We start from the raw sequence: 25,245 nt of genomic DNA, 5'->3' as shown, positions 1-25,245 counted from the left end.
GGCAAAGAAAAGCTTGAAAAAGTGCATCCGAAATGCTCACAAAACAGAAGGGAAAGAGAAAGAACCTATTATTGTTTTAAGCAAATCTCTAGTTATTCATTCATTCATTCATTCATTTTCACTGAGGCGGGAAGGGGCATGACTCATGAGTTTTGAATGCGTTGAATTGGCCATGCTGTTTCCTTGCTGGCCATTCAGCTCTGCTATGGCTGGTGATACAGGTTTTGTCACAGGAGCAGAGTAAAATTTTCCAAAGCACCTAACTCAGGGGTTCTCAAACATTTGTAGCGGTGACACCTTTCACACAGCAAGCCTCTGAGTGCAACCCCCCTTATAAATTAAAACATTTTTTGTAATATTTAACACTATTGTAAATGCTGAAGGTGAAGCATGGTTTGGGGGGGAGGCTGTCAGCTCCCAATCTCCCCCAGGTAATAACCTTGCGACCCCCGAGGCATCATGACTCCTAGTTTGAGAACCCCTGACCTAAGTGAAAGGAGCCCAAATTCCAGTTTCAAAAGCATCTTAGTCACTTGGGCTCCTAAACCACTTAGGCGTATTTGAAAATGGTAATTAGCCGCCCAAATCACCCTCAGTCTCTGAGATTTGCTCTACCTGCAGTTTTCTACATTGCCTCCTGGGCCCAGATTAAACCCTGGTGTAAGCTCATCAGAGCCAGTGGCGTTACACCTCCGACTAAACTGGCCCAAGGTATCTCTCCCTACGCACTGAATTTCTGCCCCTGTATAACTGAGAGCCCACTTCCATGTGACAGGCTTATTTACGGAATGACTGTGCGAAGAAACCTGGCGTTTAGACTTGCTTGGTGTTACGGTGTGTGAGGAGGAGGATGACCGTGACCCTGTAGGTGCTAGACCTGGTTGAAGCTTTGGAATCTCCAACCTGCGGGAGATCCTGACATTTAGAAAGAGGTTTTGTTCCAAATGGGAATGAAACCCCACATTTCAAAAGGAGATTCTGAAACAATTCCCCAAAGGAAGAAGGGCAGGCTGATACCTGTACACACAGTTTTGCTCAAATGGACTTTGGGGTCCATTTGAGCAAAAGGGATATTTTTCTCTGAGGCCTGGTGTCCAGCTTCTGTTGTGGGTTGCTCTGTGTGTCAGTTCAGATGTGCTTTTTCACCTGCTGTATGCAATCTCTAATGCGGACCTCACCCCCTCCTGCACCCCAACCCCCTGCCCCAGCCCAGAGCCCGCACCCTGCACCCAAACTTCCTCCCAGATCCTGCACCCTGCACCCTCTTCTGCACCCCAACCCTCTGCCCCAGCCCAGAGCCCACACCCTGCACCCAAACTTCCTCCCAGAGCCTGCACCCCTCATCCCTCCTCCCACACCCCAACCCGCTGCCCCTGTCAAAGAACCTCACTTTATTTTCATTTACTTCTCATTGCTTATAATATAGGAAGAGAAGGAAGAGAAAAAAGAATGAAAAATGGAGGGGAGATAAGAGAGAATGTTCTTTTTCGCGCGCACGTGTGTGTGTGTGTGTGTGTGTGTGTGTGCGTGCGCGCGTGCTGAAAATGAAGTTGTGCACAGGGCCTGACTAGCTCTAAATCCACCACTGCACAACATGCTTCCTCATGTCATGCTCCCGCCTCCCCGCTCTGTTGTGTAAATTTCACTTGACTAAGGAACCAGGTTTTGACTGGCTGTATGTGACAAAATAGTTCTCGGGTCACCCCCGTGACGAAGCGAGGCTTTTCACCCTGTTATGTTGAATCTGAGTCTTACTGTCCTAAACCAATACTGTGACTACCTCAGTTTCCCTCTGTACGGCACCAATGCCTAGGTGGTGGGAATTGGGTGTGTGACTTTTGCCAAGGCCTTCAGGGCAGGTGAGGCTGCCCAGCTACCTGCATAGGTGATGGCCGATGCCCTTTGTAACCTGAGAACCAGGAGGGGGATGCGACCAGGTGATGCTTTGCCTGGGAAACAGGACAAAGACCGGAGGAGAAGCAATGGGTGTGTGGAGGCCAGGCAGCAGGGTCCAGGGCAGTCTGCTGTGGGAGACTGGAGTGGGGAGTCCAGGGCGTCCGGCCCGGGATTCCGCCAAGATGGATGTGGCTGAAAGTCACAGATTTCTGTGTTAACAAATTCTGTTCTACGCTGTGTACCTGTCAACAAATACATCTTCCATTTTGCAATGCTGGTTGAGCATCACTGCTGACTGCGGAATGGGTGCAGAGCCCTTTGGCTTCCCCAGGAGCCTCGCACGGGCGGATTCGCCGCAGGAAACTCACGGTGAGAACAGGGATTTTGCTGAATGCTCTGAGGTCAGACCCGGGAAAGCTGACGTTGTGTAAGCTTCTTGCCCTGGCGACACTGTGCTCAGAGAGAGGAGCCATGCTCCCCCAGAGTTCTGGCGGGCTTCATACGGAGCACTTCCAGAGCATCGGCCTGGTGACTCCATGAGAACCCCACGTGACACATCTGTGCTGTTGAGGACTGTTTGGAAGAAGCTGGGATATGCCACTTCCTCACCCAAAGCTGCTTTCTTCCCAAAAGGTTGTGGCCTATGTCACCAGCCCTTCTCCTTTCTGCAACACACACACCATGTAGGGTAAACAGAAGCGGCAAAGGGGAGTTTCAGAGAGCGAAGCTGCAGCTCCTGTGCGTTGAGGTGTTTTCTGTGAGGCTTGTGTGGCTGGGCTGTAAGCCTCTGGGCAGGGCAGGTGAGGCAGGTCTGTGTCACTGAGGGCTGTGTGGCTGGGACCCTTGGGTTTTGAAAAGAACCCATGTGTGAAGTCTGAGTGGTTAATCCCGTCCTCTTAATGAGGGAATAGAGCAGACAAGCAAGTCTTAGTATATAGATTGGTTGCCAGGTGAACAGGAGTGATAAACATTCAAGTTTCTGTGGGATTCCTGTTTTAGGTATGGCTCTATACCACATAATAAGAACATAAGAACGGCCGTACTGAGTCAAACCAAAGGTCCATCCAGCCCAGTACCCTGTCTACCAACAGTGGCCAGTACCAGGTGCCCCAGAGGGAGTGAACCTAACAGGTAATGATCAAGTGATCTGTCTCCTGGCATCCATCTCCATCCGCTGACAAACAGACAGAGGCTAGAGACACCATTCCTTACCCATCCTGGCTAATAGCCATTAATGGACTTAACCTCCATGAATTTCTCCAGTTCTCTTTTAAACACTGTTACAGTCCTAGCCTTCACAACCTTCTCAGGCAAGGAGTTCCACAGATTGACTGTGCGCTGTGTGAAGAAGAACTTCCTTTTATTTGTTTTAAACCTGCTGCCCATTAATTTCATTTGTTGACCCCTAGTTCTTGTATTATGGGAATAAGTAAATAACTTTTCCTTATCTACTTTCTCCACATCACTCATAATTTTATATACCTCTATCATATCCCCCCTTAGTCTCCTCTTTTCCAAGCTGAAAAGTCCTAGCCTCTTTAATCTTTCCTCATATGGGACCCTCTCTAAACCCCTAATCATTTTAGTTGCCCTTCTCTGAACCTTTTCTAGTGCCAGTATATCTTTTTTGAGATGAGGTGACCACATCTGTACGCAGTATTCAAGATGTGGGTGTACCATGGATTTATATAAGGGCAATAATATATTCTCTGTCTTATTCTCTATCCCCTTTTTAATGATTCCTAACATCCTGTTTGCTTTTTTGACCGCCTCTGCACACTGTGTGGACGTCTTCAGAGAACTATCCACGGTGACGCCAAGATCTTTTTCCTGATTTGTTGTAGCTAAAATAGCCCCCATCATATTGTATGTATAGTTGGGGTTATTTTTTCCAGTGTGCATTGCTTTACATTTATTCACATTAAATTTCATTTGCCATTTTGTTGCCCAATCACTTAATTTTGTGAGATCTTTTTGAAATTCTTCACAGTCTGCTTTGGTCTTAACTATCTTGAGCAGTTTAGTATCATCTGCAAACTTTGCCACCTCACTTTTTACCCCTTTCTCCAGATCATTTATGAATAAGTTGAATAGGATTGGTCCTAGGACTGACCCTTGGGGAACACCACTAGTTACCCCTCTCCATTCTGAGAATTTACTATTAATTCCTACCCTTTGTTCCCTGTCTTTTAACCAGTTCTCAATCCATGAAAGGACCTTCCCTTTTATCCCATGACAACTTAATTTACGTAAGAGCCTTTGGTGAGGGACCTTGTCAAAGGCTTTCTGGAAATCTAAGTACACTATGTCCACTGGATCCCCCTTGTCCACATGTTTGTTGACCCCTTCAAAGAACTCTAATAGATAATGAATGTGGATGATGAGAGAACAACTGCTGTGACCTGCCTTGAGTGTGCTATGTTTTCTGTTCTGCTGGAAGTGATTTCAGGTGTATGAAGTACAAGCTGCTGGACATATTAAAAGAGAAGATATATGGGCTGGAAGTACAAGATTCAACCTTGTGCAGTATCTGAGAAAACAAAGACTTCATGGACAACCAGATTTGGAAACTGCTGTAACAGATGCCACAAGGCGAAGGTTCGGTGAAAAAGGAACCAGAGAGAGAAGAAACCAAAGAAATGGACTGGAGATTTGTGACCAAGAGGGGAAAGAGAGCCAGGAGGCATTCAACCCAGGTAGAAGCGTCAAAACATTCTCAGATGCTCAGTAAGTCAACTCTGGAAGACCCTGTCTCTGGAGGACTAGAACAGAAAGCTACAGGGGACATATCTGATGGGCATCCTTGCTGTATGATGCAAGCAGCTGTGGCGAGGGTTCTTTAGCCGTCCTTAGAAAGCAAGCATTCCTCATCAGCCACTGCATATTAAGAAGAGAAGACAGACAGCAAAAGACACGAGGGCAATAGGACAGCATGCTGTCTCCCTCTAGCAAAAATACAAGATCTCACTGGGATGGGTTCCCCCCAGGGTGCCAATTGGAACTGGGTTACCACTGAGCCCACCTCACCCACCAGGCTGGGCTCCCTATACATTGTGCTGCTGAGGCAAGCTGGCCCAGCCCTCCCTCAGGCTTCAGACTGCACGTTCCCAGCGCACACACACAGGTAGGGACACCTCTTGCTGCAGCGTTACACACACAGGCTGAGATCAGCTCTGCATGGGAAGGCTCAGCTAAAGAACTGCCCAGGTACTCAAGTGCACCCCCCCCCTTCTAGAGGGTAAACCCAAAATTGTACCATCTTGCGCTGCACAGAGAACTGGAGAGCGCAAGCTTGTGAAATTCGCCCCCTCCCTCTGTGTGCAGAAAGATATGCAACAGCTTTCTGCTCCAAGTTATCATTTCCACACGCTGGTTAGAGACCAAACAAAATCAGGTTTATTAACTCTAAAAGGTAGATTTTAAGTGATTGACAGCAAACAGATCAAAGCAAATTACTTTAGTAAATAAACAAAACCGCAAACTGAGCTTAACACACTAGATAAGCAGGATATGAATTAGCAAATTCTCACCCTGAGCGATAAACAGGCTGGCAGATTCTTAAGGCACAAGTTGCCTCAGCTTTCCCAGGTTTTAATACACAGGCTAAAAATCCTTCCAGCCAGGGACCATCACTTCCCACAGTTCAGTCCTTGCCCTTCAGGTGTTTCCAGGTGTGTTGTTGCAGGGCGAGTGAGGTCCCGTCATGATGTCGTTGTCTCCCTTTTATATCTTCTTGCCACTTGCTGGAAAGCTCTCTTGCCGTGACCTGGGTCAAACAGTCTCCACTGAGTAGTGCTATCTCTGAGAGGTTTCTGTTGTACACAGTTCTTGGGGTAATGCTTGTGCTTGTGTGCATTTCCTCAATAAGCCATTACCGTTGTTGGCCTTTTTACTATTGTACCTGAAAGGCTGCTTGTGGGTGTTTTCAACCTCACAACATGTTTCAGTGACACATACATAGCCAACTTCATAACTTCACATACAACAATAGCACGTACAATCCAGTGGTTCTCAAATGTTTGTACTGGTGACCCCTATCACCCAGCAAGCCTATGTGTGCAACTCCCGTTATAAAGTAAAACACTTTTTAAAAAAAAATATTTAACACTATTATAAATGCTGGAGGCGAAGCGGGATTTGTGGGTAGAGGTGACAGCTCGCAATCCCCCACATAATAACCTCGGGCAGGGCCAATAGAGGGAGCGGGGGGGGGAAGCTGGTACAAATTACCGGGGCCCGGCAGTCCACATGGGGGCCTGGGGCCCGGCTTCCCCGGCCCTGTTTAGCCAGTCCGCCCTTGCCAGGGGGGCTCAAAAAAAAGTTTTCACCGGGGCCCGAACCTGCTCTCGGTGGCCCTGATCTTGTGACCCCCTGAGGGGTCACAACCCTCAGTTTGAGAACCCCTGGTCTAGCAGATCAAGACTTTTAGAATGACACTTCACAAGGCATACTTTGTACAAAACATATCCTAATTACATGACAGTAGTGAATATTGGGGTGCCAGGGTGTCACAGTCACCATAAGATTGGATAGGATTACAAAGTTATCTGGCAACTCTTCACCTGTGATAATACACACTGGAACTAATGACTCGACATCACATGAAACGACGCCAATTATAGAAGACTTCAGGGATCTTGGAAGGGAGCTGAAGAAGAGGAAGGTTCTAGTGGTATGCTTAGAGATCCTGCTGGAGCAATGATCATAATTAGATAGAAGGCAGAATATACTTGGGCAAACTTGGGCTGTGTGACTGTGGTGAGAGTGTCAGCTCTGGATCTGTGAAACATTGGTCCATGGTTCCATAGAGAAGGGATGCTCTATAAATGGGAAATCCTGCATCACATAGATGGGGGGCTAATCTTCTTGGTTGGAGATGAGCTGGAGCAGCCCGGAGGGCATTAAACAAACAATGCAACGGGAGGGTGCTATGAAGACAAATGCAGTACGAGCACAAACGCCATACGTCACGAACAAACTGAACCAAAGTGCCAAAGAAAGCGAAGAGAAGAGATTTTCCAATGCTAGGGGTGTGGATAATTAGTAAGAGGAATTGGAAATTCTCATTGATGAGAAGTCTGATGTAATTGGCATTAATGAAATCTGATGGGATGACTTGCATTATTGGAATGTTAAAATCACCGGTAATAACCTGTTTAGGAAAGAGAGAGTGGGTAAAAGATGTGGGAGGTGGCACTCGACATTAAAGGCACCTTTGTCTGCTTTACAATTATTGGTAACTCAGTGGCACAGGAATCAATGTGCTACCTAAGAAAGCCAAGGTGTGGGTACTGGTGGGTATATCAGAGGCCACCCAGTCAAACCAGAGCAAAGGATGAGTTAGCACCTGCATGTAACGTGTGGAAAGAAGAAATGTGGTGTTATGGGGACATCAGTTTGGGAGGCATATGCTGGATAAATCATACAGTGAGTAGTAAAAATATCATGAGAGTTTTAAAAAATTATAGATGATTTTCTAATACAAAAGGTCTTGCACTCAGCACATGGTAACTATTTTGAACTTCATTATGACAAATAAAGATGAATCAATCACTGGACTGGATTTTTGAAGTTGTCTAGGGACCACTGATGATGACCTGATACCCTCAATATGGGCAAACAGAGGACAGTGCCAATTAGTTATATAGGTACTTGGTGCCATGGGCACTGACTCCATGGGTGCTCCAGGGCTGGAACACCCACAGAAAATAAAAGGGTGCTCAGCACCCACTAGCCACAGCTGTTTGACATCAATGGCACTGCCAAACAGCTGTTTGGCGGCTTGGGAGAGGGTGGAGATCAACGGTGCATGATGAGATCCAGCCCGTACTGCTTTTAGGAGTGGCAGTTACCAAACTCCTCCAGAAATGAGGAGCCGAGGGTTGTTTCTTTAACGCTCTTAGCGCTCAAAATCAGCTGTTTGTTTCTTCAAATCAGCGCTGCAGGAAATCAGTCCTAATGAGGCCAGTGCAGGACACCGTGTCAGACTTCAGATACCCTGCTGCCGGAAAGTGCTCCGAGCAGGGTTAGACAACGTGGTGGTGAACCCCCTCCCCCCCGTCTCCGATAGCAATTCCATTATTGCCGTCACGGTGGAGCGGCACTGGCGGGAACATCCTCGTGTAGCTGCTTCCTTAGAAACACTGGGCTGTGCTCATCCCTGGAGTAAATATGTTGAACTCCATAGCATTACTCCAGACATAAATATGGCCCATTTGTGTTACTGATCTGCTCCTCCAGCTGCCAAAGGAACCAGGACTTTGTAAGTTCCTTAGAAATAAACAACCTTGCATCAAAGAGAATACCAGACTCCTTGCATTTCTGCTTCCAACTGGAATGTCCCCGGGGCCTGGAATTTGACTAGCCACTCAGGTAAAAAAGGGGGCAACGTTATTCTCATCGCTGATTATAGGGCAAGGCTGCTGCATCACTTCCTGGAGATGTTGTGTCACTTGTGTAACTAAGATCTGCCTGTTCCCCGAAGCGGTGCAGTGCTGGATCAAGTCTGACAGCTGTGTGGCGAGTGGAAATGTTGGACAGTTTTCTCTGCACACGCAGGGCTAGGAGGACGTGGGAGTTCTCGGGGTACCCGAGATATCTGGAGTGAATCGCTACCACCCACTTATCGTGTCAGAGATCCTAGCTCGACAAGCTCCTCTCTTTCTCAGCTCAGGCGAGCAAGTCACACCCCCCACTTCGTTACTCTCGAGTGCTCAGTCCTTCTTATGTGGGCACCTGCAGTGTCCACCTCTCCGCTGCCTCTGCGGAAGCAGTTCACCACAGCCCTTAGCACGAGGCACTTAGATGGGTCCGTAGTAAAACCAAACTGAAGTTTATTTAACAGAACATGAGAGAGCGAGCGAGCGATTCAAATAAAAGCAAGGATATGAGTTTGGAAAGTGAGGTGACAAGTAAAAAATACCCCATAAAAAGCAATCTATAGGCTGCGCTTATTAACGAGTTACTTTCCTGTCTAATAAGGTATTTTTCATCTAGTTCAATATTAGTCCCAGCTTTCTCAACTAGACAATCTTTTATGAGACACCCCTTCTGGTAGGACTTCTGCCACCGGACCCCTTGTTCCCTTCTGGTAGAGGGTCCCCTTGGTAATGGGTGACCACTTGTGCTCTTCCTTCATCTCTTCTACAGTTAGACTCTTCTCTCACCCCACAGGGTCCCCAATTCAGAGACTTTTCTTGGGGTTCTGTTGTGTCTGTAAATCCTCACGCCTACCCCTGGGTCCAGACAGTAAACGTGGGCTGTCGCCCCATTGTTCTCAGTGTCGATTGAGTTGGCCCTGAGACCCGCCTCGCCTCAGGTGCCAAGTTTAAATTCAACAGTTTTGAAACCCAGTATCCTGCCTATTACATAACTCTGTACTTACTTCCCATGCCAACATCCTGCAATAACCGTGACAATGGGCTAGTTCTTAGCATTTGGCAGGGACCACACCTGAGCCCCTTCAGTGAAATATTGAGAAGATGGTCAGACGGGTCATATATCTGCCTAGCTATGTCTGTAACACAGAGGAGGATGCCGAAGTGACCGGTAATGTATAAACACAGCTGATTGAAACAGTATCAGTTTGCAGGGCTTCATGGAATCCTTTACTCCTGATTCTACTCTCCTGGGTTTGTACTCTTTGATGCTGAACGGCAACCTGGACTTGATAACAAGTTTGCCAACTTTTTGGTGCACCTGACGCAGGCTTTGTCTTGGAAAAAAACCCCAAACCCAGTCAGGTTTGCCTAGTTTCAGGCTTGGTTACAGAGGAGACAAGCAGCTCTGTCTCCAGCTGGGTGAGGAGAATTCTGCAAGGCTGCTCTGGAGAGGAAGGGTGGTCCAGTGGTTAGAACAGTCGCCTAGACTTCCCATGTGACCTTGGGCAAGTCACTTAGTCTCTGTGTGCCTCAGCTCCCCATCTGTAAAATAAGAAATAATACCACTGCCCTGCCTCACTGGGTTGTTGTGAGGAGAAATGTGTTAACAGGTTGTGAGGTGCTCATGTTCTACAGTAATGAGGGTCTTGTAAGTACCTTAGATATAGATAGTTCCCTTCTAGCTCCCACTCCATCAGTGACCCTATGTCATATTTCCAAGCAATGAGCTTCATACTATCACAACCTTGCTTGGAAAACAGCCAGTCGAGCCAACAAGCGGAGAACAAGTACAGAACAGCCTGATCCAAGGACAGCTTCACAGGATGCTGTGGGCCAGGTTCTGCTCTTGTTCGCCCTGGTGTAGCATGTCTTCAGTGGAGGAACTCCAGATTTACACCACTATGGTGTAAATGGTACAGAGATCAGAATCCTGTTATCTGGCTTCTGGAGGAAGGAAGAAACACCTTTTTAAAAAAATATAACCGTTGTGGGTGGTAGTTTGTGGTTTTCTAAGCGCTCTTGTGAACCTCGGTTAACGCCTCTCATTGTTTGAAAACAACACTGCCTCCTTAAATGCATCACTACTTGGGCTGGAGAAGCCAGTTTTGCTTTCATTTACCGACTCATGGCTGCTTTGCCATCTGGGAGCAATGCATATGCCCTGACCGTAGCTGACTGTGCCAGATAGGGGATGTCTTCTCTCTTTCTGCTTTACATGCAGTTAGGAGCTGATTGCATCTCCTGTCTGTTAATTGGTTGGTGTAGTTGCTGTGGGAGACGCCGTGTAACAGGATTTTAGACACCACTTTAGGGTGCTACCGAGAGTGATGTTTGGTCCAGGGTTTGTCATTTTAACGTGCTTTTTAAACAATATGTTATGTAACCATACTGGGCATGTGACATTGTGGACTAGGCCCAGAGGCCCCCTGCTGGAAGCCTCAGCCCATCCCAGAAAGGAGCAGTAGCTCCAGGTGACCTAGAGAGACTGCGTGGGAAGCAGCCAATCCGGAAGAGGCTGCAGGAAGCAGCCAATCAGAGGGCTGCAGGCTCATCTAAAAGGAGCTGCAGTACCTAAGGACAGGCAGTTGCTGCCTGGAGTTGGAGGAGTGAGCCATGTGTTCCTGGTTGGCTGAAGGAATGGCAGGACCACAGACAGATCAGTTGCTGGCAGGGGAGCAAGAGGGAGCTCCTGACTTGGCTGCTGGGACTGAGTAAAAGATGTCAGCCCTAGGGTAAGGGTGAAGATTTGTGAAGGTGCTGGGGCTGCGGGGCATGGCTCAGAGAACTGTAGCAGCACAGTGACTAGTTAAAGGGGACTCAGCGACACGTGGCTGCTACTCAAGAATCCCTGGGCTGGGACCCAAAGTAGTGGGTGGGCCCAGGTCCCCTCCATTAGCCGCTAGGGAAGTGGCATCAGCTGCGAAGAAGGAGAACTTACGTAAGTCCAGGAAAGGGATTGAAGGCCTGGTAGAAGGTCAGCCACTGGGACATTGATACACCCAAAAAGGGATCAGATGTTTTACTGGCCCAGCTGGGACCAGAAAGGTCCAGAGCAGGCAGAGATAGTGTCTCCAGGGAGGAAGCCCTGGGGGTACAGCCCCATACCAGGGCCAGGATTATTTAAAGACTGAGCCCAGGGAGGGCAGCAGAGATACCAATGGAGGGGCACTGGGACAGGCCCCTGTTGGACTGTATACCCTAGCAGGGGTCTGTTTTGTTTCATGTACAGACTGCATGTGACTTGGCTGGAGGGCTGAGTCACTGAAAACCTGCCGAGAGGTCCCCGCAGACTGAGAGAGTGCAAGTGTGTGCCCTCGGCCAGGGGTCCCTCGCGAGAGGTGGGGGCCACCCGGTACAGGCAGATGCTCTGCTCCAGTGTGCTTCCTGTGGCCCACTCGGGCACGCAAAAGGAGCAGGAGCACCCTCTTGGTCTCCCGAACCATTGTGCAAAGTCAGGGCTGGGCAGACAATAAGGGGATTGATCGCCTCTGCCGTATTCTGCATACGCTGGTTTCAGGAAGGAATCCAGGACATCATGCCATGGACTAAATTTGGGCCCGTTACACCTGTGCAGCCCCACTGACGCTGCCGGAGGCAGAGCGAGGGCAGACCCTGACAGCCATTCTGGCACTTCAGGTGGGATTTGGTGGCTGTTGGCAGCATCAGGCCTCACCCGTTTTATTCTCTGTGCAGTGACAGAGGGGAGACTTTGGCTTTGCAGTTTGTTCTGGCTTTGCGGACGCTGACTGTTCAGGTCGGGCTGCCTTTGAACGGTGCCTAGTCTTTTCTTTTTTCAACCGCACAGCCAGCGTAGTGAAACCAGCAGCCCTGCTTTCTTCAGAGAAACAGCTGGCTTGCTTGGCTGTCAGCAGAGATAGGCAGAAACTAAGTGCAGAGGAAATCAGAGGTGCTGTTTGTACTTGGTTCTCGTGTCTAGGTCTCTTGCCTGTTGCTTTCTTCATGCCTGCAGATGCTCTCCCCGTTTTTTCCAAAGGGTGTTTTTTTTCATCACTTTTTTTTCACCATTTCCCTGTTTCTAACCCCCTTGGAAGCTTGACATTCCTCTAAAAGCAAACAAACAGCCTGCCCTGCTTATGCATATCTATCCAAGGTACTTCGATACTGAAGTGTGTGAGCACCTCATGATAGTACTGTGCGGGAGGGAAGTCCCTGCTTTAGATGTGGGGAACTGAGGCAGAGAGAGAGTAAGAGACTTGCCCAGGGTCACACAGGAAACCTGAGGCAGAGGCAAGGATTGAATTCTGGCCTGCTGAGTCCCGGGCTAGCGCTGTAACCACTGAACCATCTTTCTTCTCTGACTCATACTGGTGTAAATCAGAAGTAACTTCATCACAGTCTGAAGTTGCACCAGTGTGAAACGGAGGTGAGTACAGGAACATACTCAGTAAACTGGTGCTGACTTGCCTGGTCTCATTCTCCAAGATGAAGGAAGAGCCGGAAGGACACGAACAGCGCAGGGAAATGAAACGACGATATTATATTTTGAAAATAACGGTTTAATAATATCATCAAACCAGGGTCTCCTGGAGTCTCAGGCTAGTGCCCTAAGCTCCAGGACCGTCCTCCCTCTGTGGACAGATGTAGTGTGGTCTGGTGGTCAGAGTTGCCGGGCTCCCGAGTACAAATTCTACCTTGGACATTGCCTCACCATGCGGCACTAGGACAAGTCTCTTCATCTGGCTGTTTCAGCTTCCTCATCTGTAAATTTAGAAGTGAGTCGGAGCAGCAAGATCTGGGTTTCACACGCCTTAAAGTTCTGGGGCTTTGGATCCAGGGGTTTGGTCTGGCCCATTAGGAGGAGAGAGCGGGGCCAGCTGTGAAATTCCAATCCAGTCACTCCACTGCCAAAATCGGGGTGTGTTTGGCTCAGACCCATCTCTGAGTACAGTATTAATAATACTTCCCTACCACAGGTGCATGAAGTGGGGGTGGGGGGGTGAGGCTTAATTTATTAGTGCTTGTGAAGCACTGGGAACATTAAAAAGCATTTTGTAAGTGCTAAGTGGTGTTTATTGTACTAGCAGCAATTACATGTGTCATAGGAGCTCTGTTAGCATGACTAATAGTAAATAATATAATGCTTCACACTCCTAGAGCACTAGATCCTTCATTCAAGGATCTGGTGCCTTGCAAAATAAACAGGATTGTGCCACCGAAGGATGAGGCCCAGACCGATGTTTCCACTGACTTTAGGGAGTTGGATCAGGCCCTGGGAGACTTGCTGAAAGTTGTAAGCAAACAAGGCAGAGTTGGCAACTGAATCCAGGAGTCTTGTCTCTGAGTCCTCTGCTGTATCCATGTGAAAGCAAAGGAGCTGGTCGCAAATGGGCGGTGAGCATGTGTGTCTCATGCGTACAGGGGTGAAAGTAACTTACAGGACTTACCGGTACTGCCGGAGTCCTGAGGGGGGCGTGGCCTCATCCAGAAGGGGCGTGGCCTCTCAAGATTTAAAGGCCCTGGGGAACCAGCTGTGGCTGGGAGACCCAGAGCCTTTAAATCAACCAGGGGCTCCCAGCTGCAGCTGTGGCTGGGAGCCCCCCGGGCTCAGAGGCAAATTAAAGGGCCTGGGGCTCTGGCCGCCAGGGGGAACCCCGAGCTTTGCAGGGCTGGGGCAGGGATTTAAAGGGCCCAGAGCTCCTGCCGCTGAGGGAAGCCTGGAGCCCTTTAAATCCTGGCCCCAGCCTGGCCGCCAGAGCCGTGGCCGGGATTCAAAGGGCTCTGGGCTGCCCGCAGCAGCGGGGAGCTCTGAGCCCTTTAAATCTCAGCCGTGGAAGTCGATGCGGTCCAGCACGGCATACTGGCTCTTGCCGGTACGCCGTACCGGACCGCACCAGCTTACTTTCACCTCTGCATGCGTATGATTGTGAATGTTTCCGCTCCCCCATTTTTCATGGACCTTCCATTGTGCCAGTCACTCTCAGAAGCAGCCCCATATGCCCACTCCAGCTGCATGTCACATGTCCAGGCATGACTCCGTTTTCTACAGGAGGTTCCCAGGAAAGCTCAGATGTGGATTGGCGTCTGTCAAGGTCCATTGTTAGCCAAATACTCCCAATTATTTGAATAAGCCCTTCGTACTATGTTGACCAAATCTGCCTTAGTTGCTTTCTACAGCAAACACTTTAAATACAAGCATAGAGCCAATGCTCATAACTTCAGATATAAAAATGATACATGCCTACGAATAGGATGAATACATGCAGTAGAACATAACCTTTGCAGAGAGATGTTACATGGCATATCTAGCATAAAACATATTCCAGTTATGTCATATTCACTCTCATAAGCATAGTTCTATAAAGCATTATTGGGTGCAACGTCACAGAGAGCTCAGGGCCCCATAAGCTGTGCAGGAAGCAACCCCCCCTGGGTGGATGGAGCTATCTGACTTCCATCCCCTTTATGCTGCTGGGTGTTGTAAAGGGGTGGGAATGTGCCCCAGATTCAGGGCAATGGGATTGGGCATGAGAACGCCACTCGCCTGTTTGTTTGTGAAATGCGGTGTCACTGGCAAATCCAGTCGTGTCTCTGGGATTGCTCCAGAAAGCCTGTTTCCAACAGCAATTGTCCGCTGGTGGCAGGAAAATCAAACCCCCGAGGCTGAAAAGTCCTTGCAAAAATAAAAATGTAGATAAATCTGCAGCATGCGGAGCCAGCGAAAGAGATTTGGCACAGAGAATTTCCCAGGAATGTCAAGCCTTAAACAAATAAACTTACAGCCCGTGTAAACGCCCAGCTGACTAGCACGGCAGAAATGGAGGCTCTCAGGAGCCAGCTGGCTGCCTGCCATCACTTCGAGGAAGGGAAGTACCTCTGGGATGAGCTGGGAAGCGTCCATCCTTCCCTAGGAGGGTGCAGAAAGACAGCGGAGACAACATGGTTTGCGGAGGCCCGCTGAGGTTCACGTGTGGGCGCAATCAGGTTCCCATATCGAGGAAGCACCCTGGGATCTGTGTGACCAGCGGTCTGAAGAAGATCAAAGACAAACCACAAGCATCTGTAGGTATCTAGCCTGTGCCTTCCTAGAACAAGAGAATAATCACTTCTGGACTCCCCTGTGTGACTGCCTTGAACACCTAGGGGTCTCCCATCAAAGCACTGGCCAGGCACCTCCCCACTTGGTGAGAATCAAGATTGTGTGGCTGCAGCAGGCTTTATTTCTCCTGAAGCACCTGCCATTGTTCACCAGCAGAGACTTGTTAGTGGGACCAGCAATCTGTGCTTGTTTGGCAAGTCCTATACTCCGGCCTGACTGCAGGGATGGGAAGGCTAGTAAGGGCTGGGGCATAGAGTACAGAAGGCTTGATACAGACAAGCTCTGGGTCAGTCGAATCGCTGTGTCTGGGGATACATTTCTCCAGGGCAAAAAGGAAAGGTTAGACGTCATTATGAGTAGGCCACAGCAGAGAGTCTAAGCAATTGAAATTGCTAAATGTTAACAAGGCACTAAACACCGCTGGGTTACACTAAGGGAGGCAGCAGAAATAGGCAAGTTTTTAGTAACAGAGATTTTCTATGGTCCGTTGCTACAGGGGTTAGCCAATTGTTTTTTGTATTTATCATGGATGGCTCCAGGAAAGTGAGTGAGACACCTGTAGGGGTGATAAACCTGGTGGCTTGGCCATATTCCAGTGTGAATCTTACACAGTCTCCCTACAAAATAAATGCTGGGAGAAGTTTATTTTATGTGGCTACACTATTTTTTCTTCACTTGCTGTCCTGAAGAGTAGTGGTGTGTGTGTGTGTGTGTGTGTGTGTGTGTGTGTGTGTGTGTGTGTGTGTGTGTGTGTGTGTGTGTGTGTGTGTGTGATCCTAAAATTCTACCTGAGAAGAACGCTAAGGTTGCAAAGTCAAGTACTCAAAAGTTACGATCTGCCAGAATTGAGGGTGCTTGTGCCACCTTCATTTGGCCTCCTTGTGCGTATGCGTTATGATATAGTGTAATGACATGGTCACAGATCCGCCTCATTCAGTGCACAGACTCAACTGTGCTCGTTTAATGAGCAGCTATTCAGTATTTTTATTCTTATCATTCAGTGTGTGGCCTCAGGCCCTGTTTACTGCGCAACATCCAGGCCCTGTACTAAATCGCTAGTATGAGTGCATCCCAAACGTTAATGAATTATCTTCGCAACACATCTGTGAGGTAGGGATGGTTATACCTGTTTTAGAGAGAGGGAAACTGAGGCATGGGGAAATTAATGCCAAAAAATTGGCAAGCGTTCCCTAATTTTGTGTGCCTGGCTTGAGGCACCTGGGACCTGACTTCTTTTTTTCAGAGTACTTAACATTTTATATGGTCCTAGCACAACTCCCATTGGCATCAGTTACAGTTGTGAGCTCTCGGCACTTCTGCAATTAGGCCTCAGGTGTCTTACCTTGGTCATCCAGAAAATGAGCAATGCACAATTATTGGCCAGCTGTGACCCATTCTATTAACTGACATGCCCGGAGTCACACAGGAAGCCTGTGGCAGAGGCAGAGATAGAATCTAGTTCTCCAGTGGGGGCATTGAAGTACCTTAACCATGAGGCCATCGTTTAGTTTCCTGCTGTCCTCTGCCTCATGCACTACACACCTTCCAACGTCTGCATCAAATGGTTCAGGGGTCCCACAGACAACAGACTCCTTTACCGAGCAATCCTGATTCACCTCTAGAGATTCAGCCATCCTGTGCACCCCTTAACATTCTTTTGTGGTTTTTTTCACATAATATGTGACACTGTGAATGTGCAGAATTGACTCACTTCTAGACGGTAGCAAAATCTGTAGCATGAGCTACTTTGTAAGCTTATTAATGTATTCATTCTGTGGTATTAGAAACTGTTATGACTCAGCAGTATCTGCCTCATGATTACCGTTAACAAACATTATTGTGTTGATTATATTTCCTGTCATATAGATGCGTGTGCTCTCTCTCTCTCTCTCTCTCACACATAGATATAATAAATTAAATTAAATATTTTTTTTTATGGAGGCTTTGATGGTAGGTCTGACCTGGCCTCTGCCTCAGTCATTTTTCACTGCTCTGGTAGGAATTCCGTAGTTAAGGTTGTGTTATGATTCTTCACTCAAATCATGATAAAAGCCCCAAGGACCTAGAATCATAGGACTGGAAGGGGCCTCGAGAGCTCATCTAGTCCAGTCCCCTGCACTCACAGCAGGACTAAGTATTATCTAGACCAGGGATGGCCAACCTGAGCCTGAGAAGGAGCCAGAATTTACCAATGTACTTTGCCAAAGAGCCAGAGTAATACATCAGCAGCCCCCCATCAGCTCCCTAGCCCCCAGCGCCTCCCGTCTGCCGATCAGCACCTCCCCTTCCCTTCCCACACCCCCCGCTCAACTGTTTCGTGGCGTGCAGGAGGCTCTGGTGGGGAGCAGCGAGGGTACGGCAGGCTCAGTGAAGGGGATGGGAAGGGGTGGAGTGGGGGCAGGGCCAGTGGCAGAGCCGGGGTGAGCAGTGAGCACCCCCCCCCCCCGGCACATTGGAAAGTTGGCTCCTGTAACTCCAGCCTATACAAGGAGCCGCATATTAACTTCTGAAGAGCTGCGTGTGGCTCCGGAGCCCCAGGTTGGCCACCCCTGATCTAGACCATCCCTGACAGGTGTTTGTCCAACCTGCTCTTAAAAATCCCCAGTGATGGAGATTCCACCACCTCCCTAGGCAATTTATTCCAGCGCTTAACCACCCTGACAGTTAGGAAGTTTTTCCTAATGTCCAACCTAAACCACCCTTGCTGCAATTTAAGCCCATTGCTTCTTGTTCTATCCTCACAGGTTAAGAAAAACAATTTTTCTCCCTCCTCCTTGTAACAACCTTTTATGTACTTGAAAATGGTTATCACATCCCCTCTCAGTCTTCTCTTTTCCAGATTAAACAAACCCAATTTTTTCAGTCTTCCCTCACAGGTCATGTTTTCTAGGCCTTTAATTACTTCTGTTGCTCTTCTGTGGGCTTTCTCTAACTTGTCCACATGGTTATGCTTATAAGAAGCACACGGGGAAAAAAGGCAATACGCCTCATTTATTGAGAATATAGCAGTTAGTATATGACTCTCTCTCTCTCTCTCTCTCTCTCTCTCTCTGATGTTTATAGTTACCAGTCTTTGGCCAGCCACATCGGTCACAGAGAAGCAGCAAAGAATCCTGTGGCACCTTATAGACTAACAGATGTTTTGCAGCATGAGCTTTCGTGGGTGAATACCCACTTCTTCGGATGCAAGTAGTGGAAATTTCCAGGGGCAGGTGTGTATATATAAGCAAGCAAGAAGCAAGCTAGAGATAGCTTGGGTATTCACCCACGAAAGCTCATGCTGCAAAACATCTGTTAGTCTATAAGGTGCCACAGGATTCTTTGCTGCTTCTACAGAACCAGACTAACACGGCCACCCCTCTGATATCGGTCACAGAGGGGAGCCAGGCTCTGTCAGTCGCAATCCGATGCTCCTGGAGTTGTGTCAAGACAAACCCAAAGATTCATGGCAAAGCTCCCTGTTCTTATAGTCGTTTTTTCTCCATTGAAGTCTGTGGATTTTGCTGTGTCATTTATGACTGGTTACTCCTCAATTGGTGTTATCTTTTGATGTTAAGACTCCAAAGCACCTCCAAAGTCATCCTGCCCTGGTTTCGATTTCATCAATTGTCTTGTCTTTAGGGGTGCCAGCCTCCACCTCAGGGTCGTCAATCTGCCTTTCCTCAAATATAGATGCGCGTTGGTGGTTCTCTGACTTTAACAATGGCCTTCACACCTTATCTGTTTCTGATGCATACACTCCTCATTCACACAAACAGTCTTACAGAGACCTTCAAAGGTATACAAACAGCAGTGTTTTATGTTGAACAAAAAAGACATTGTAAATTAAACCTTACTAAATCTTGTTACCAAAATAGTTCACATTGGGGACCAGGCCTTCAACATGCCTCTAATCTCATTAACATAGACACAATACAAGATCCTGTCTCTTACTAACTAAACCTTAAAACAAAGAAATAGATATTTAACTAAAGGGCCTAATTTGTAATGCATATAGGAAACAAGACCCCATAGTCAACATTGTCATTTATCCTAAATCAGAGTGTGACCGTAATCAGCCATAAGGATTGTTCTGGTTTGTCTCTGCCTTAACATCAGTACAGACACTGGCAGTCTGTCAGATGTGTTTCTACCAATGTCCCAGAGGCAGGGGCGGCTCTAGGCAGGGCAAGCAGGCAGCGCCTGGGCCCTGGGCCTTCCCAGGGGGGGGGGGGGGGGGCTGCCCTGCCGCGGTCATGCCTGATGGGAGAGCGAGGACCACCGACGGGACGGGACGACGCCACGCGCGCATGACTGCATGCGGTCGCGGGCGTGCTGGGCTGCTGGACCCCTCGGCGCAGGCATGCAGCTCAGCCCGCCCGAGCCGGACCAGCGCGCGCAACTGCAGGAGGAGTCCAGCCAGAGCGCGCAGCCAGGACCTCCTCCCGCAGTCATGCCCGCAGTCCGCTGCTCCCCGCGCGGCTCGGCGCCCGGGGGCATCATTTTTGGGGGGCCAAAATTTGTAGAGCCGCCCCTGCCCAGAGGGTCATTCCTTTCTGCTATCCAAAAAGGGTGGCTGGCAGGATGATCAAATCATACATTAATACATTTAATACATACTACATTATTATAACCGTCGATCATTATAACCTCGAATACAAATGTAAAACCCTACTCCTACAACATCTTTCCTGAAATGTGACACCCAGAACTAGACACAATGCTCCAGTTGAAGCCTAATCAGCTCGGAGTAGAGCAGAAGAATTCTCATGTCTTGCTTACAACACTCCTGCTAATACAGCCCAGAATGGTGTTTGCCTCTCCCCTCCTCCCTCTCCCAACCCCCAATAGTGTTACACTGTTGGTGACCCCAGATCCCTTTCCGCAGTGCTCCTTCCTAGGCAGCCATGTCCCATTTTGTATGTGTGCAACTGATTGCTCCTTCCTAAGTGGAGGACTTTGCATTTGTCCTTATTGAATTTCATCCTGTTTTAGGTGTTTTTTGCAAAATGCTTTAATTATTTGCTCCATTATCCTTCCAGGTACTGAAGTTCAGATAACTGGTCTGTAATTTCCTGGGTTGTCCTTATTTCCCTTTTTATAGATGGGCACTATATTTTCCCTTTTCCAGTCCTCTGGAATCTCTCCCGTCTTCCATGACTTTTTGAAGATAATAGTTAATTGCTCAGATACCTCCTCAGTCAGCTCCTTGAGTATTCTAGGATGTATTTCATCAGGTCCCGGTGACGTGAAGACATCTAACTTGTCTAAGTAATTTTTAACTTGTTCTTTCCCTATTTTAGCCTCAGATCCTACCTCATTTTCACTGGCATTCATTATGTTAGATGTCTGATCGCTACTAACCTTCTTGGTAAAAACTGAAACAAAAATGTCATTTAGCACCTCTGCCATTTCCACACTTTCTGTTACTGTTCCCCTTCTCCCCCATTGAGGTCTACCCTGTCCTTGGTCGTTGTCTTGCTCCTAATATATTTGTAGAATGGTTTTTTTGTTATCTTTTCTGTCTCTAGCTAGTTTAATCTCGTTTTGTGCCTTGGCCGTTCTAGTTTTGTCCCTACGTACTTGTGGTGTTTGTTTTTCCTTTGTAGTTTGACCCAATTTCCTGGCTCATTGTTATACACAGATGCAAGGAGCTGGATTAGATGACCCAGTAGGTCTTTTCCATCTCTAACTTTGCTGATTCACGTATCTAACGTGCCTGCTCCCATGACCTCTCCTGGCAGGCAGTCCTGCTGGCTCGCTTCGCCCCTTATCTCCTTCCTATTCAGGATCCAACTTCCACAAAATTACTGGCCAGCCAAGTCTTTTTTGCTTCCTCGCTTTGTTTCCTTACGCGTCACTGAATGGAATGAGCCCCTGAACCATCACCTGTTCAAATTGTTTGTTCTGACGTGTCGGTGCTGGGCCTCACTTCCCACCACCCTCTGCCGGCTCGGTGTGTGCGTGGCGGTGGTGCTGGTTCACCCCAGTTTGCCATTTTCAAAAGCCATAGGCCTTGTCTACACTGGAGCACCCCTACTCAACCAGTGGTGCCCAGCCCATGTGCAGCGGTACTGGCCCCTAAGTGCAGGCAGGGGCTTGCGCTGTTGGGGCTAATTTGGCTTTACTTTGGCTGGCCGAGTGGGTGCAGACCCCTGCACGCTCTTGTTTTGGGGAGCAGCGGCACTGCTTGCTGAGCAGGGCCTAGTCCTAAGCGCATACCCGGCTTTACTCCCTGTGGCCCGTGCTGCCCACATCTCTGCAATCCTCCTCCTCTGAGGCCAAGTCTGGTTTTAGCTGCTGGCTGTGGCACTCGCCCTCCAGCAGAGGTGACCAGACCGCCCCACATCGGATTCAGTTTAGAGAGTTAAAAATACTGCCTGGGCAACCGAGCTGTAGTGTTGTTGAATGCAAACCGAACGGACATCTGAGTTACGTCATCGATGTGATTTTTCAAGTGTAGCTACAACTACATGTATCTACGTACTGGCCCTGTGCAAAGACGCACAGTGGAATACATGACGTAGCGATTGTACGTCCCACTAAGCACAGGAGAAGCCCCTGCCTTCCCTGTTAAGAAGGCCCCTGAAGGGCCCCAGCAGGTCCACCAGCCTCGGTGCTGGGCTGCTCAGCGCCTCCAGACAAATTTTGTACCATCGGGGATGCAGGCAGCACCTCAGAGCGCGCACAGCTGGGAACTGGAGGCGCCGAGGGTCTAGCTGACTCTTCCAGTCAGCATGGGATCCGGGGGCTTTTGCAAGGGGATGCTTGCTGGAGCCTGGGGTTGAAGATCTGTGTGCAGGTGTCTCGCTGTTTAATCTGAGTATCCCCAGTGTAAGGTAAACTGGGGGGAAAGAGACTTCCCTGGGCAATGGAGCAGAGACACCCACCCCCGATCATTACACTCTAGCCTTGTAGCCCCTACAGCTACTGTGCTGCTCCCTGTGGGGTGATGGGGGTGGCAGCTCTGGGTGCATGGTCTCCTTCCTCTTCCCTTTGGTGCCCCCACCTCACCCCCAGACCTTTCCATGGACTGGACCCTCTGCAGGTTTTCAAAAGGGCTCAGCATTGGCCTCACTCTGCTCCCATGGAGGTCAATGGGAGAGTGAGTGAGTTCAGCCAACACAGAGTGCTGCTGAAAATCCCACCCCATGCCATGCAGGGGCCGTGACCTCCCTATGCGGGTTCCACTCAGCCTGGCCCATAGTGCAGCAAATCCAGATGGGTTCCACTGGAGCCAGGTTCTTCCAGGACTGTGGAGAAGGGATGGGCATTGCACCTTGGTGCACAGAGATGAACCAGGCCTTCTTTCACCGCAGTCGGTCGCTAAACTCTCACTGAGGTCCTTGGGAGCAGGCTTGGGCTGCGGAACCGGTAAGAGAACTGGGCACTGTGCAAGAAGCTCTTTGACTGGTTCATAACTTTACAATAACAATAAACCCTTTTGCGTTCATGCGGTGCCTTGAACCTGCCCAGCTCAACGCTGTTTGAGTGCTTATTAAGCCTCAACACCCCAGGTACAGGATTAGTGTCCACGTTTTATTTCTAAGCCAATTTCTGTTCAGATTTGGCACAACTCACAGTCCCCGTTGCAGAGAATGTATCTGCCAAGCCTGACCAGCTAAATCCAAACTGTTCCAGAGTTATCCAAGCACAGAAAAGCACCTGAACGGTTTCCCAGGCCATTAAAATCACCTTCCCTCCCTACCCCCCATAATCAGCTCACTCAGATACTGCCAAATAGAATTGTAACCAACAAAAATCTCCTTTAAGATGAGAATGGCGCTTCAGTCCAAAGAGTAATATTTTTCTCCACAACACCTAAGAACCCGAATTGGAGGAAGGATGGTGGTGATGTTAGTGCACTGGGCTGAGACTTGAGACAGGGGGGTTCATTTTCTGGCTGTCATAGACTCCCTGTATGTTCACCTAATCTCTCTGTGCCTTTGTTCCCCACCTGGAAAGTGGGAATAATGATAATTAATACCTCCTTGTCTTGCAAATGTTCTTTAATGTCTCTGCTGCGCTTGGATTTGACAGAGAGAGGGGTAAATAAGTAAGTAGATGGAGAGAAAGTTCTTCCTGCACCTTAAATATAGTAAAAAGAACAAGGAGTACTTGTGGCATCTTAGAGACTAACACATTTATTTGGGCATAAGCTTTAGTGTCACTCCTGTGCTGCTTGGAAACAGGGCTATCGGAGGCTTTTGACCATCTCATTGTAAGCACCAGAATGGTTTGTGAAGTTTGGGACGTTGAAGTCTGTATCGCCTCTTGCCACGTTTCCCCTCCGTATTGTGTCTCGCTTACTGTGGGTCCAGATCCAGGCACCATTACTCATCGTCTGCTGCCCCGGTTTCTGCTGGGCACAGCCCAAGAGCTGCAAGAGAGCCAGTGGCAGCTCCCTGATTCTGAAAATTGTTCTGTGCCAGCCTGGCGCGGGTGTAGACTAGAGCAGCCTTCAGGGTGCTTTAATCTATGTTGATCTGCCACAAGCTTGGGCCTGTCAGAGTACAGCAAGCCACACTCCTCCTCCTGGGTGTTGTGAAAAGTGAAATAGACATCAGCTAGGCAACTACAGTGGCTCTGTACCTGGTGGGGAATCTCCAGCTGGGGAGATTCAGTGCCTTTCTGGCTCCTTTACTCCACCAGAGCAGCAGAAAGGGGGAGGATAATTAATAGAGAATCTGGATTGTATTATCCCCTCTATCTCCTCTTTCAGTTTGGATTTAGACTATAAGCTCATCAGGGCAGGGACAGCCCCTTTGTCTGTTTAGGGACAGCTCCTGATCTCTACTGAGGTCTCCTCTAATACAGATGCTACCTGGGTGCCCAGGTCGGGGTACAGTCTGCCATCAAACATGGGCTGTGTAGGGCGCACTGTTTGTTGCTTTACTCGGTGTTCTGTGCTCTGCTGCTAGCAGGAATTTTCCTTGGGGAAGGTTTAATTTTTGCAAATCCCACGTTGACGTTTGTGTGGAGACTCATTTTCTTTTCCGTTGTGTCAGGTTCCCTGGTGATAGGTTCCCTTATGCTTACTGGGCTGGCTAAATGAAGGGGCGGGTTGATGGCGCAGCGCTGCTGTGGTGAGAGGTATTTCTCCTCCTCTTTCCCTGACGAGGGAGGGGGTCTCTGAAACAGTCAGAGCTTCCCCAAGGAGGGCTGGGGCCGAGGAAGACCCTTCCATGCCATGAGAGACCAGAATAGAGTAGAAAGACAGTCTCCTCCCCTCCCCCAAAACAGCTCCAAAGAAGCTGTTAACAGCAGAAAAACAAACCCATCTAAGGCATTGGAATGAGAAGGCGGGTTGGGCGTTGCAATGGGTCAGCATGTGGCCAGATCCTCAGACCCTGCATCCAGAGAACTGGTCTCATTGGCCACCTGGGGATGTCCCCAGGGGTGGTTTAGGTTTGGCTTCACTATCTCCGACAGCACCTGCTCCTACTCAGGTCTCCTGGCTTCAGGGGAGTCCCCAGTTGCTGGGATGGGGCAGCTTTACTGCCCCTTTGCACCACTGCGAGGCACGAAGGTGGCTGGATGAGGGGCTTGGGGTGTCGGTTCGGAAAGATGGCGTCGTACATTTGAAAGACCCCCGGCCCCGATTCTCTCCCTGAGGCTTATCTTCCCTGGGGATTTTCCCCAGTACCAGTCATCCGTCTAGCTGCAGCAGTGCGATCTCCCTGCTACCTGCACCCAATGCCCCTTCCCCCAGGGCCGCCGAGAGTGGGTTCGGGCCCTGGTGAAAATTTTTTTTTCAGGCCCCCCAGCAAGGGCGGACCGGCTAAACAGGGCCGACGAAGCCGGGCCCCGGGCCCCCTTCCGAACCGCCAGGCCCCGGTAATTTGTACCAGCTTCCCCCCGACTCTCGTTGGCCCTGCCTTCCCCTAGACTCAAGCAAGTGTAAGCTCTGCTGGTGCTGGTTGTAGCTTTGCC

The 25,245-nt window shown here is 49.0% G+C and overlaps 1 protein-coding gene across 5 annotated transcripts in view; it reads left to right on the top strand.

Moving 5' to 3' along the window:
- Positions 1–25,245, top strand: part of CPNE2 (copine 2) — a 172,684-nt gene that overhangs the window by 9,328 nt on the left and 138,111 nt on the right. Inside the window, exon 1 of one of the 5 annotated variants that reach the window (XM_039503316.1) lies at positions 10,877–11,008. The exons of the other annotated variants lie outside the window; for them this stretch is intronic. The gene's annotated coding sequence lies outside the window, so the exon portion shown is untranslated. Of the gene's footprint in view, positions 1–10,876; positions 11,009–25,245 lie in introns of those variants that run through there. 5 annotated transcript variants of the gene reach the window in all.

Source organism: Mauremys reevesii, linkage group 16 (genome assembly GCF_016161935.1).
Source record: "Mauremys reevesii isolate NIE-2019 linkage group 16, ASM1616193v1, whole genome shotgun sequence".
Taxonomy (NCBI): Eukaryota; Metazoa; Chordata; order Testudines; family Geoemydidae; genus Mauremys; species Mauremys reevesii.
The sequence above is the reverse complement of the archived record's forward strand: the minus strand, read 5'-3'. Positions and strand labels throughout refer to the sequence as shown.